This window comes from Dioscorea cayenensis, chromosome 10, assembly GCF_009730915.1.
Source record: "Dioscorea cayenensis subsp. rotundata cultivar TDr96_F1 chromosome 10, TDr96_F1_v2_PseudoChromosome.rev07_lg8_w22 25.fasta, whole genome shotgun sequence".
NCBI lineage: Eukaryota > Viridiplantae > Streptophyta > Magnoliopsida > Dioscoreales > Dioscoreaceae > Dioscorea > Dioscorea cayenensis.
In genome coordinates, this window is record NC_052480.1 from 17,087,238 (window position 1) to 17,101,241 (window position 14,004).

The 14,004-nt window shown below is 41.8% G+C and overlaps 1 pseudogene; it reads left to right on the plus strand.

Moving 5' to 3' along the window:
* Nucleotides 1-3,956: 3,956 nt before the first annotated feature.
* Nucleotides 3,957-11,825, plus strand: LOC120270324 (annotated as a pseudogene).
* The last annotated feature ends 2,179 nt before the right edge of the window (nt 11,826-14,004 follow it).

Below are 14,004 nucleotides of genomic sequence, written 5' to 3' on the forward strand. Positions count from 1 at the left end.
GAGGCGTATCCTATACCGGATGAGGGAATCCTTGGACAACGAGTAGAGGACTCTCCACAAGACCATCGACACGACCATCGAGGGGATTTTTCTATGGATTTATTGCTTTTACATTCTATTTCTTTGATTGTACTTAGCTCCATGGAGAGCTAAACCCCTAGTGGGTACTTGGGTATTTGTGAACCCTAGGATGTATTCGTTTCATTGAATCTCTTTATTATGCTTTCAATTAATTGATGTTTATTGTGAGTTCCAACCTTGAATGCTTGATTGTATGAACATTTCCCCTAGAGTGACACTAGGGTTGAGAGTTCTTGTTGGTGACCTTGTGAGTGAGTGACACACCACGAGTGTTAGATAAAGCTAGGTTGGAAAGGGTTGAGAGAATGAGTCGAGAGGTACAGGAGCGTCCCTTTTCCCCTTTGACGTGATAGATTGTACATCCGTTCCTCGAGTTCTTTGCGGCCATGATAGAGTGAATGGTCTAAGGGATGATCCTTAACTGGGGCTTAGTTACGAGTGCAACGGAGTGAAGCGTTAAGGTGATCTTAGTATCTAGGGCTTAATCGTGGTTAAGGACCTTCCACCTGGACCAAAGGGTTAGGTCTATAATTAGGAAGAGATTTATCACTTGGAATCCCTAGAGCTCATTGCAACTCTATGCGAGTGCGAGGTGTTGAGATTGTTCGATTTCTCCTCCGGGACATGTATGGAGTTAGGCATAGTTAACCTTAGATTTGGGACTATGTAATAAAGGATTTCCACGACTCACTATTGCATTGATTAGGAAGGATAATAGAGGGTTCTTGCACTTGAAGCAATCGTCCTAGGCGGAGCAGTATCCGAGTACCCCATCTTTATCGATTGCTTTATCTTCTCCTTTACTCGTGCTCTCTTACTTGTTGCTTTTACCTTTGAGAATTGAATCATTGTCACACTTATCACTATTGATCTTTCACATAGCTAAAAAGCGAATTAAGTGTTTTTATTCCCTACTCCCTGTGGATTCGATACCCGCTCATCCGGGATTATTACTTCGACAAACCAGTGAACTTGCGGGATATACGCAAGGGGACCTTGTTAAGTTTTTGGCGCCGTTGCTGGGGAATAGGCGTTTAGAGATACTTTGCACTTTGTTTTCTTAGCTATTTCACCATACATTCTATTTCATATCTTCTTATTCTATCATTGTTCTGATTTTTCTTTATTTCTTTTTGGTTTCAGAAAATGATTAAAATATTCGAGTCATTTGATACTATTACGAGAATGGTTGAAAACGTGGAGCAGAAAGTTCAAATAGTTGCACTACACGACATACCGTGTTATTCTCATCATGAGCAGTATACCACTCAACAGCCAGTAGAAGAATCAGTTGAAGAGTACGTCGCCAGGATTCAAGGGTAGAATTGTGAACTAGATAATGTGATAAATTAGTTTGAGAGATCCACGTCGGTGTCAATAAGTGATCGGTTGGAGGAAAGTGTAGAAAGAATCCTTGCTCGGTTTGATTCTTCCTATCAAGACCAAAGGCAAGAACTCTTTTCTGTGGAAGTTGCTATTTCAAAAGCGGAACTTTGTGGAATGGACACGTTGATATCCATTACAGATTGTGAAGAAATAGGTACCCAGGTGGAAGAAGAGGAGAATAACTACGAACATGAGGCAAATGATTTCGAGGAGATTGATAGATTGAAGGAGGGCAGCTTCTGCCCATCAATTGTCAAACCACTAGAACTTGAGCTTAAAACTCTTCCAACACATTTGGAATATGTGTTCTTAATGGAGGACTCTAAACTCCCTGTAATTGTATCTTCAAACTTGTCTGTGGAGCAGAAGGATAAGCTTGTTAGCATGTTGAAAAAGCACAAATCAGCTATTGCATGGAAGATCTTCGACATTAAGGGTATAAACCCATCATTCTGCACTCATAAGATCTTAATGGAGGATGACTACAAATCTGTGATCCAACCTCAACGAAGATTGAACCCGAATATGAAGGAGGTTGTCAAGACGGAGGTAATAAAACTTTTGGATGCAGGAATCATCTACCCCATATCCGACAACAAGTGGGTGAGCCTGACCCAAGTTGTCCCGAAAAAAAGGAGCAATGACAGTGGTAAAGAATGAAAAAATGAGTTAATCCCAACTAGGACAATTACTGGTTGGCGAGTTTGCATTGACTACAGAAGACTGAATGACGTCACTCGGAAAGATCACTTTCCTTTGCCATTTATTGACCAAATGTTGGAACGACTAGCGGGGCATCAGTTCTACTGCTTCCTTGATGGCATGTTGGGATATTTTCAAATCCCAATAGCCCCATAAGATCAGGAGAAAACCACATTTACTTTCCCTTATGGTACTTTTGCTTATAGACGAATGCCTTTCGGGTTGTATAATGCCCCTGCAACATTCCAGCACTGCATGACAGCCATTTTTGATGACTTTCTTAAAGATATTATGGAAGTTTTTATGGATAATTTTTCAGTGTTCGGGGACTCTTTCGATGCTTGCTTAAATAATTTGGAAAGAGTATTAGTAAGATGTGAAGAGACAAATCTTATCCTCAACTAGGAGAAGTGTCACTTTATGGTGCAAGAAGGCATTGTCCTTGGACATAAGATTTCCCAGGCAGGTATGGAGGTAGATAAAGCGAAGATTGAGATAATTGAAAAGCTTCCTCCACCTACAAATGTAAAAGGGATCCGTAGTTTCTTGGGGCATGCAGGTTTTAATAGAAGGTTCATTAAGGACTTTTCGAAGATCTCCCAACCGTTGACCAAACTCTTGGAGAAGGATACCCCTTTTGATTTCGGAAACGACTGTCTGAATGCATTTAATGTGCTGAAAGAAAAGTTAGTGCAAGCACCAATCCTAACAACACCAAAGTGGGATGAGCTGTTCGAAGTAATGTGTGATGCTAGTGATTATGCAGTGGGAGCGGTCTTGGGTCAGAGGAGAAATAACCAATTTCAACAAATCTATTATGCTAGCAAGACTCTCACAAGTACACAAGAGAATTACACCACTACTGAAAAGGAATTATTAGCAGTAGTGTTTGCTTTTGATAAATTCAGGCCATATCTCATCCTATCTAATGTCACAGTGTTCATAGATCATTCTGCACTCCGTTATCTCATGAACAAGGCAGATGCAAAGCTGAGATTGATTCGGTGGATATTTTTGTTGCAAGAATTTGACATGGAAATAAAAGATAAAAAGGGGACAGAGAATGTGGTTGCAGATTATCTGTCGAGATTAGAAGATTGTGAGGGCAAGAACCGGCAAGCAAGGAAATTAATGATTTCTTCCCTGAAGAGCATCTGTATGCGGTACGGGGGGCAGAATCAAAAAATATTCCATGGTTCGCAGATTTTGCGAATTATCTGTCAGGGAGGGTATTGAAGTAGGGTTTAAGCTTTCAACAAAAGAAGAAATTTTTCAGTGACCTTAAGAAATTTTTCTAGGAAGATCCTTACCTATTCCGTATTTGTGCAGATCAAGTGGTGCGAAGATGCGTTTCTAGGGAGGAAGGTTGGAACATCATTCCGCATTGTCATTCAGGCCCAGTGGGGGGGCATTATGCTTCAAGTCGAACTGCAGAGAAGATTTTAGCCGCTGGGTTCTATTGGCCGACCTTATTCCAAGGTGTTCATCAATTCGTTTTACTATGTGATAGTTGTCAAAGGGCTGGAAATTTATCACGAAGGGACGAGATGCCTCAAAATCCCATGCAATTTTGCGAGGTATTTGATGTATGGGGAATTGATTTCATGGGACCGTTTCCAAAGTCCAATGGCAATCAATACATTCTGGTAGCAGTTGATTATGTTTCCAAGTGGGTGGAAGCCCAGGCTCTTCCAACTAATGATGCAAGAACTGTGGTGAAGTTTTTGACGAAGTTATTTACTCGATTTGGAACTCCAAGAATTATCATTAGCAATCGGGGAACCCATTTTTGTAATACACAATTGGCAAAAGTGTTAAAGCGTTATGGAGTTCATCATCGTCTTGCTACTCCTTACCATCCGCAAACGAGTGGGCAAGTGGAGGTTACAAACAGAGAGCTCAAGAGAATATTAACCAAATCAGTGGAACAAGGGAAACGAGATTGGTCCGAAAAGGCTAGATGACACACTTTGGGCTTATAGAACAACATACAAAACCCCAATAGGGACCACTCCCTATAATTTAGTGTATGGAAAATCTTGCCATTTACCGGTGGAATTAGAGCACAAAGCATATTGGGCAATTAAAGTGATGAATTTTGACTTGCGCAAATCCGGAGAGCAACTAATATTACATCTCAACGAGCTAGACGAATGGAGGATGAAGGCATATAAGAATGCAAGGATATATAAGGAAAAGAATTCGGAAGTGGCATGACAAGCATATTAAGACTCCGAAGGACTTTAAAGTAGGCGATCAGGTGTTACTATTTAACTCTCATCTACGTTTATTCCCTGGGAAACTGAAATCAAGGTGGTCTGGTCCATATACTGTGACCGAAGTTTCACCTCACGGAGCCATTGAGATTAACCATCCAGAAAATGGCACATTCAAGGTGAATGGACATAGGCTGAAACCATACTATGGCGGAGAGATTTGTAGTGATAATAGAGAGGTATTTTCCCTCCACGAACCCCCGTGAGGTAAGACAAGGTACGTCAAGCTCAGTGACGTTAAACAAGCACTTCTTGGGAGGAAACCCAAGTGTTTATTGTTTTCTTATCTTCTAGTTTAGTTTGTTTGCATGAATAATTTGTTAAGTGTTGATGTCTTGATTTTTAGATGCTTTTGCTGAGATTTTCTTGTGGGCTTTGAATATTCAGTGTGTGTTTTCATGAGGAATTGGCGAATTTGTGTCGTTTGAGCTTTATTCCATGTTTTCCATTGGTAAAACTTGCATACTAGGCAGGCTCTGAGTGTGTGAACATGTTCAGAAGTTTTCTGCAGAGCTTGCAGGTTTTTCTAAGGCATCCAGTGAAGACACGGGGGCGTGTGAAATTTCCGCACGCCCGTGGATTTGTATTGCGAGCTCATCCAGAGAAGGCACAGGGGTGTGCGGCTGCCCCTGTGAACGACCATGCGATTGTCACACGCCCGTGGGTAATTTTCGTACGGGCGTGTGAATTCCTGCAGAGTTGGATAGATTATCCCGAGAGCACACAGGGGCGTGGACTCGCCCCTGTGGGCTACCTTGTGAATTACACACGGGCGTGGGTAATTTCCACACGCCTGTGCGAAATGCTGCAGAGGAGTTCTCTCCATCTCGAGAAAACACAAGGGCGTGTGGCTGCCCCTGTGAGTTGGTCATGTGAATGTCCACGCCCATGCTGAATTTCCGCACAGGCATATAGAACACTTGGCATTTTTCTCGGATGTCCAGGGAAGCCACAGGGGCGTGCGGCTGCCCCTGTGGGTCGGGAGCACGGGCGTGGGTATTTTCCACACGCCCGTGCGAGAGCAGTCAGAGTCAAAGGAGTGTTTTCATGAGACCACACAGGGGTGTGCGTGCACCCCTGTGGCTCTCTTGTAATGAGGCGCATGGGCGTGGGTGATTACCGCACGCCCGTGTGGATCTCCAGGAATTAAAAGACTGTCTATTCTCCCAATACATTGGTCACACCTTGTTCCTCAGCTAACCCTAAGCTACTCACAGAACATTTTCCGACATTCTCTTGTCCTTCTATTGTTGTCTTTGAATCGATTGATTGTGCATTGTGCGGATTGTAGAGGTGTTTAGCTTCAACTTGTCGGTAAGCCTTTGTTTCCTCTCATCACCGATTTCCTTTGAGTCTAGCTAATTACCTGCGTTTTAAATGGATAATGTACATCGGTTTCTTACCAAAATGGTTATGATTTGTTTTTGAGAAGATCTGGAAGTAAGATGGGGGTGTAGCTGGAAGAATGGCTACAAAGGGCGGTGCGTTTTCCACGCCCCGTGAAAGCGCACGGGCGTGTGGAATTTCTGCACGGCCGTGCGTTGTTATTTCCTGCAGTCTGAATGAAATTGATTGATTTTCTTTCTCTAATACATGCAGGTATGACCACGAGATCGAAGAAGGCAGTTGCTAAACGTCCTAGAGGGCCTGCCCCTGAGCCGAAAGTCATGGAATTCACACGTCTTGAGCATCGAGGTCGGTTTGAGCATTTAGTGAAGCTTAAGTTTGGTCAAACGCGAATCCCGGATGTTGGGTCACTCAGGAAGGTGCAACTAGCAGATGACATGGCTGATGAGGTCGAGAAACTATTATTGGTCAGTAGTTGGCACAAGTTATTGAATATTCATGACCCTGCTATCCGCTCACTTACTTTAGAGGTGCTTGCTTCATTTGAGTTCGACCACTCTTATGCTCATTTTGATAGTGTCGGCACTATTCAGTTCAGAGCTTTTGGGCAACATCATAGTATGAGCGTCACACAGTTCTCCACTAGGCTTGGTATATATGATGAGTAGTATACTGAGACTGAGGAGTATGAGAGTCTTCCAATTAACATGTCAGGTTTATCTTCCACGACGGCGTATAAAATACTATGTGGTAAGGGGCGATATGAACCATGAGTGTCTAAGGCCTCATGTTTATCTCGACCTAGTTACAAATATCTTCACGCCATCATAAGCAGGTCAGTGAATGGTCGCGGTGATAGCACGGGAGTCATTAATAAGTAAGAACTTCTGTACTTATACTCCATGGTTCGGAATGAGCCGGTCCATCTGGGGCACATTTTAGCGGAGTATTTGAAGCATCAAGGACAGTATCCTAGACTTGGTGTCATTTTCTCGGGTCCATACATTACTAGACTCATTTTGGTGATGGGTCTACGCAACACAATCAGCGGAGCTGAGAAGACGATAATACCAGCACCACTTGGGTTAGAGACAATGAGGCTCATGGGTTTGGTTAGTAAATATCCAAATGGTGTCTATGTGCTGAATATACTATTCGAGGATAAAAGTGATGAAGCCGGGGCATCTCAGCCCGCTCCCGAGCATCAGCTAGCACCGATGGAGACCGAGGCACCCCCACTGGCAGAGGAAGCACCCCCCATGCGTATGTTTTCACCATCTCGAGCTCATGATCACTTTGAGAGGCTCGAGAATGCTTTAGGAGTGGTGTGGACAGAGGTCTCCGAGATCAGGGCCACGCAAGCCACTCAGTACACAGAGTTCATGGCATGTTTCGACGTATTACAGCAGATCTTAGAGCGATACGTTCCTTCATCATTTGTCTTGCGGCCGAGGACTCCTCAGGCCCCCTCGGCATCTACTGCACCCTCATACCCTACCCCTACACTGGTGGACCCACCATATGTGTCTTCACCAGCAGCAGCACCGAAGCCCGAGGGTGACACCGACACTTGACTTGACTTTATTTTTCTTTATTTTGCATTTTATTTTAGACTTTTTCACTCAGAAAGGACTCTCCTTATGAGTTTATTTTCATTTTGCATCTCGAGTTGTATTCATTGTCTATCTCTTATATATACTCGAGTTATTTTGTTTTTATTGAGCTTCAGTGAACCCCCTCGTGTATGTGTGCAGATGGTCTTGTCATCATGGGAATTGAGACTTAGTCGTGGGCACGACCAAGGTGCTTAGGCATTTGGCCGTGTGAGCTTCACAACCCATCAGAACACTACTCCAATGGAATTAGCTTCATCAAACGCAACACTAGGAGTCAGGGAAGTATTGTTTTGATTGCTTCTCCCACATCAGCTTTTAAATGATATACATTTTGAGTGAGCTTGCAGGTGTACATTGAGGACAATGTACAACTTAAGTGTGTGTGTGTGTGGGGGGGGGGGAGTTTCATAGTGCACACATCTTTTCTATTGTTCTTGATTGATATACATGCTCACATAGCCAATGGCGGTTCACCTTAGTTACAATGATTGTATTCTTGAGTTTAGGAGAATTTTTAACATTGAATGTTTTCATTCTCTAGTTCTTGCATGAATTTCTAGGAATTTTTACCCGATTTACACTCAGGTGCACTACTCACTCTTTAAACTCTATTGGAAACTCATGTTCGATGTTAAAGGGACTAGTTATAGTTGTTTCTTGTGTTAAATTCTGAAAAAAAAAATGAAAAGAAGGAACAAAATAGTTTTATTGTTTATTTGTACTTGTTGGGTGGAAAGAGCTACCACCTATGAAGTATGAAGCTACTCTCATAAGTCGGATACTAGCTATGCCCTAATGAGAGAAAGAGCTATCTCATAAGATGAGTGAAAGCTACCACTCTGGTAGATAGAGCTACCACCTCGAAAGTGTGAAAGGCACCTTAGCGGCCGCTTTGGAAAGGGCTACTTTAGAGGATGTGTGAAGCTACTACCATCTTTGAAATTGTTGTCACTTTTGTAGATAAATAAGTCCCCTGTACTTAGAACTTTGAGGAGTATACCTTGGGTTGTTTTGAGTGCGTTCACACACGTACACGATTTCGGGTTTGTTGTCCTTTTTTATTTAAGTTTTTAGCTAGAGCTTTGATTTTTTGTATTTAATGTTGAAATTTCCCTTACTTGTAGAATGCTCTCTCTGTACACCTTGGTGAACCTAAGGCCAAGCACTTCCAATATTTCCTTCATCTATGCACAAAATGTTTAATTTTTGCTTGAGGACAAGCAAGAGCTTAAGTGTGGGGGAGTTTGATAAGTGCTTGTGCGATATGAATGCGAAGCGTTCATTCTTTATGTTGAGCATTACTTTTCTCGGGTTTTTACACTAATATGTGTGTTTTTATGTTACTTTCATGCAGGTAGGGTTGTGAGGCCGAGTATGAAGGAAAGAAGCCAATGTGGAGCACAACGCACCGATTTTGGAGGAAATCTTGCTAAGGTTCAAACGCGAAGACATAGGTCGGGTGTGAGATGCTAGAGAGTGTGACAACCTCCTCGTATTCTAGTTGGCACATCCATTTGGAGGGGCACAAGGGCAGTCAAACTCGAGCATTCCGACTTATACACATAGAACAAGAGCTCCACCAACTTGTCTATCATTGAAGAAGCAAGTAATCCACGACGTGAATGTGTGCCTGTTTGTGTTACCCCGATGAAAGTATGGATTCGGGAAGCTATTCAGGCCAGATACTGTAGCAGAGTAATGTAGCAACATTATAGCAAAGTATTGTAGCAGCACTATTCACAGCCGGCCGAGAAAACAGGAATTCAGAGAATCCACACGGGCGTGTGGAAATTATACATGCCCATGTGGAAATTCCACATGGGCGTGTGAAAAATCCACAGGCCCGTGTAGTCGCTCGATTCCAGCCCTATTTAAAGCCGATTCAGCCCCGATTTCAGCATTCTCTTCTCCATCTTTTCCCCAACTTGAGAGAGGGCTTCGACTAGGGTTTTGAGGTATATTTGCTAGGGTTTTAGAGAGGTTCTATGGCTCCGACATCGTCATTCCTTAGGAAGAAGGTTGGTAGGGGAGCTTCCGTTGAGGCGTATCCTATACCGGATGAGGGAATCCTTGGACGACGAGTAGAGGACTCTCCACAAGACCATCGACACGACCATCGAGGGGGTTTTTCTATGGATTCATTGCTTTTACATTCTATTTCTTTGATTGTACTTAGCTCCATGGAGAGCTAAACCCCTAGTGGGTACTTGGGTATTTGTGAACCCTAGGATGTATTCGTTTCATTGAATCTCTTTATTATGCTTTCAATTAATTGATGTTATTGTGAGTTCCAACCTTGAATGCTTGATTGTATGAACATTTCCACTAGAGTGACACTAGGGTTGAGAATTCTTGTTGGTGACCTTGTGAGTGAGTGACACACCACGAGTGTTAGATAAAGCTAGGTTGGAGAGGGTTGAGAGAATGAGTCGAGAGGTACAGGAGCGTCCTTTTTCCCCTTTGACGTGATAGATTGTACCTCCGTTCCTCGAGTTCTTTGCAGCCATGATAGAGTGAATGGTCTAAGGGATAACCCTCCGCTGGGGCTTCGTTGCGAGTGCAACGGAGTGAAGCGTTAAGGTGATCTTAGTATCTTGGGCTTAATCGTGGTTAGAAACCTTCCACCTAGACCAAAGGGTTAGGTCTATAATTAGGAAGAGATTTATCACTTGGAATCCCTAGAGCTCATTTCAACTCTATGCGAGAGCGAGGTGTTGAGATTGTTCGATTTCTCCTCCGGGACATGTATGAAGTTAGGCATAGTTGACCTTAGATTTGGGACTATGTAATGAAGGATTTCCACGACTCACTATTGCATTGATTAGGAAGCATAATAGAGGGTTCTTGCACTTGAAGCGATCGTCCTAGGCGGAGCAGTATCCGAGTACCCCATCTTTATTGATTGCCTTACCTTCTCCTTTACTCGTGCTCTCTTACTTGTTGCTTTTACCTTTGAGAATTGAATCATTGTCACACTTATTACTATTGATCTTTCACATAGCTAAGAAGCGAATTAAGTGTTTTTATTCCCTACTCCCTGTGGATTCGATACCCGCTCATCCGAGATTATTACTTCGACAAATCCGTGCACTTGCGGGATATACGCAAGGGGACCTTGTTAATTTTTATTGAGCTTAATTGTTAATCTCACTCTTGCTTTGGAAATCCCTTTACTTCTCATTCTACCCTAATTGTGGAGCCGCTTGTGCTTAGGGAATGCTTTAGCTAAATGACCACTAGTGCCCTTTGTTTGTCCTAAAAATAAAAATAATAAATAATAAAAAATAAAGTCATATTCCTTGTGGGATTCCCTACAAGTTATTTGTAAAAAACTTATGAAAAGATGGTAGAAAGAGCTATCACCCTAGAAGAGTGAAAGCCGTTTTTGAGTAGTCAAATTTTGGGTATTACAAGTGTACATTTGATGACCTACCAGGAGAGAAGGCTACCTCTAGGGTGTATAAAGCTACTACCCAATTAGTATAGTGTGGAATAAGGTCATTGTTAGCTAAGCTAATTCAATAATGCATGGGCACATAATTTAGGGTAATCACAAACACACGGGGAATATAGGGTGAGGGTGCCACTTATCATTTTTGATCAGCTGAACACACTCTAACAATTGGTTTACCTCTGCACTTTTGAAAATCCCATTACTAAGATCAGAGGTCATGCACTCATCTTCTTTCTTGTGTGTTGATGTGCTTTGCTTGAGGACAAGCAAATATTCAAGTGTGGGGATATTTGATGAGTGCATTTCATATATATATATATATATATATATTTCTATACCCTTTTCTTGTATTTATCCTATCTTTAAGCAATTATTTGTTGTGATTCGATGCTACTATGGGTATTATTATATAATTGTGCAGGACAACAGGTTCCTGCGTAAAAGAAAAGGATTCAAAACAATTACAATGTAAAAGAGGTCAAAACACAGTGTTACAGGTGAATCACAGTCTAAGCATAACCATGTTTCTCCACCTGATTTTCCCACGCAAATTCTGCATTAGGCGAAGCATTGACTCCAGCAAAATACTGTAGCTGAGTTACTGTAGAAAATCAATGTATCACAAGCCTGGAGAAAAAGGCACGATTTGTGTACTCCTTGCACGACCGTGCTTGTTTGAGAAGCAGGGCCGTGCTCATGCTAGATTTTTGTGATTCAATTGCCTAGGCTTTCCTGAGATAATCAAGGGGAGAAGCACAAACCAAGCACGACTGTGCTCTCCTCGAAAAACACCTTTTAAGCCTAGATCTAGGTCATTTGAAGGGGATTTTTCTTCATTCTTCATGGGGGCAGTTGCAAAACTCTCCCCCTTCACAATTCTGGGGCTGGAGTGAAGGTATGGTGCAGATCTTAAGTGGAGCAGAGCTTGGCCGGCAGGACTTCATCGGAGCACTATCAAAGTGATTTAGAAGCAAAGAAGGTAGTCTTTCATGCCTTCTTGTTCTTATGTTTTCTTTAGCATTGTATTGATCTCCATAACTATGAGGGGCTAACCATTCTCTGGTGCCCCGGATCTATGAACTTGAATGTTTATGTGTTATATTGATTTACTTACGTTTAATGTCTATGGAGTTCTAGTGTATTATTGCGTTGAATCATGTGTTTGCATAACTTGATGTGTTTGATTTGCACAGTTGTTTAGGTAAAACTTGGTCTGTGGATTGCCATAGTTGTAGTCGCCCTGTGCGATTGTAAAACTCGATGTGTATGAAACCCATAGTTACCTTAGCAAAACTTGGTGTATTTGAGAACCATAGATGCAACATTATTTTTGAGCACATGGAAAGATCCTAGGATGTACCTGGTAGGCATTTGAATCAAGTCCGTACACATTTCTACAGGGGATTTGTCTGGGGCACTGCTCTATCTCTTTGTTTCTCACCTAGCTCATTCCCAACCCTTATCTGTTATCTTTTCCTCCTTTAGGTTACCTAGTTATCATTTTTACCCTCAATTAGTGATCCGACTAGACATTGGAAGATCAACTAGTACTAGGAGTCCAGTCCCTATGGTTCGACAACTCTACCCCTCACAGGGTACCACTATATTACTTGTGTGCGAGTCGTACAGTTACGAAGAGTGCATCAATTTCTAAGATTGCTTTTATCTTAGAAGGGTCAATATCTATTCCTCGGTGCCTCACAATGAATCCAAGGAATTTTCTAAATAGTACCCCAAATGCACATTTCATTGGATTCAGTTTTAAGTTATATTTTCCAATACGATCGAACACCGTTCTCAAGTCATTGAGATGTTGATCACTTGATTATGTTTTCACCACCAAATCATCTACATAGCACTCCACGACTTGGTGAATCAAATCATCAAAGATTTTAGTCATGGCTCTTTGATATGTTGCCCTCGCATTCTTTAGTCCAAATGGTATAACCTTGTAGCAGTAGATGCCTATTGGTGTTTGGAACGCAGTATGCTTTTCATCTTCTGGGACTATCTTGATTTGGTTATATCCAGAGAAACCATCCATAAAAGAAAACATCTCATAAGAGGAAGTGTTATCAATCATGATCTCAATCACAAGTAGTGGAAAATTATCTTTGGGGCATGCTCTGTTTAAGTCCCTAAAGTCCACATATATTCTGATTTGCCCATTCTTCTTCTTGACAGACACTATGATAGCTATCCAATTAGGGTATTTTTCTTCCCTTATGAAACCGGCTTCAATTAGTTTCTTGGTTTCTTTAATAATGCTCTCATCCATATCAAACTTTATTTTCTTGGTGCTTTTTCACTGGTGGAAAATTTGGTTCAATGGTGAGCTTATGCATTGTTACTTCTGTGTCAAGCCCTAACATCTCCTTATAGCTCCATGTAAAACAGTCAATATACTCTGCAAGAATACTTTGAATGGCTTATTTCTCTTCTTGAGTTAATTGTGCACTAAAGAAAGTGGGTTTAGGATCGTCCTCACTTCCCAAGTTGATTTTCACCAACTGATCAATTGTCGCTTGCCCTCCATCTTCAAGCTTAGGGGGTGCATCCTTCAATTTTATATCTTTCACAAGATGATCACCTGAATCTTCTTCAAGTGGATCTTCATCCTTTGTAACCAACCCTTCAACAATTGACACCATGTGGAATTCATATACTTGTTCATCTTGAAACCCAAGTCCTTTCCTGCTTAAGCCTTAACTTTGCATAGCAATTTTGAAAGGATGCCAAAGTCTGTCAAAGAGAACATGCCTATCTCTTGAATATTTCAGACTGATTCTAGCTTGTTTTATTAGTCTTCTTAGCTTAGGAGAGTAGTAACTTGGAATCCTCAAAGGCCAATGTTCTTCATCTCCCATTGTCTTTATCATCAACAAATCTTCATCATTGAACTTATTAGGATCAAACTTATAGAAGAGGATCCCTCTCTCTTCCTGATGACTAGAAGGCACATAGAAGGTGACAAGTCATTCTACTGAGTTAACAACCAACTCATCAAGAGCTTTGTAAAGGCCTTCCAGTATTCTCATAACATGAAGAGAAATTTCCATTGGACTTTCATCATCATCTTCTTTTTTAATTAGTGGGAATAAGGTTCCTTCTCCATCAGAATCATCACTTCGAAAGTTTTAGT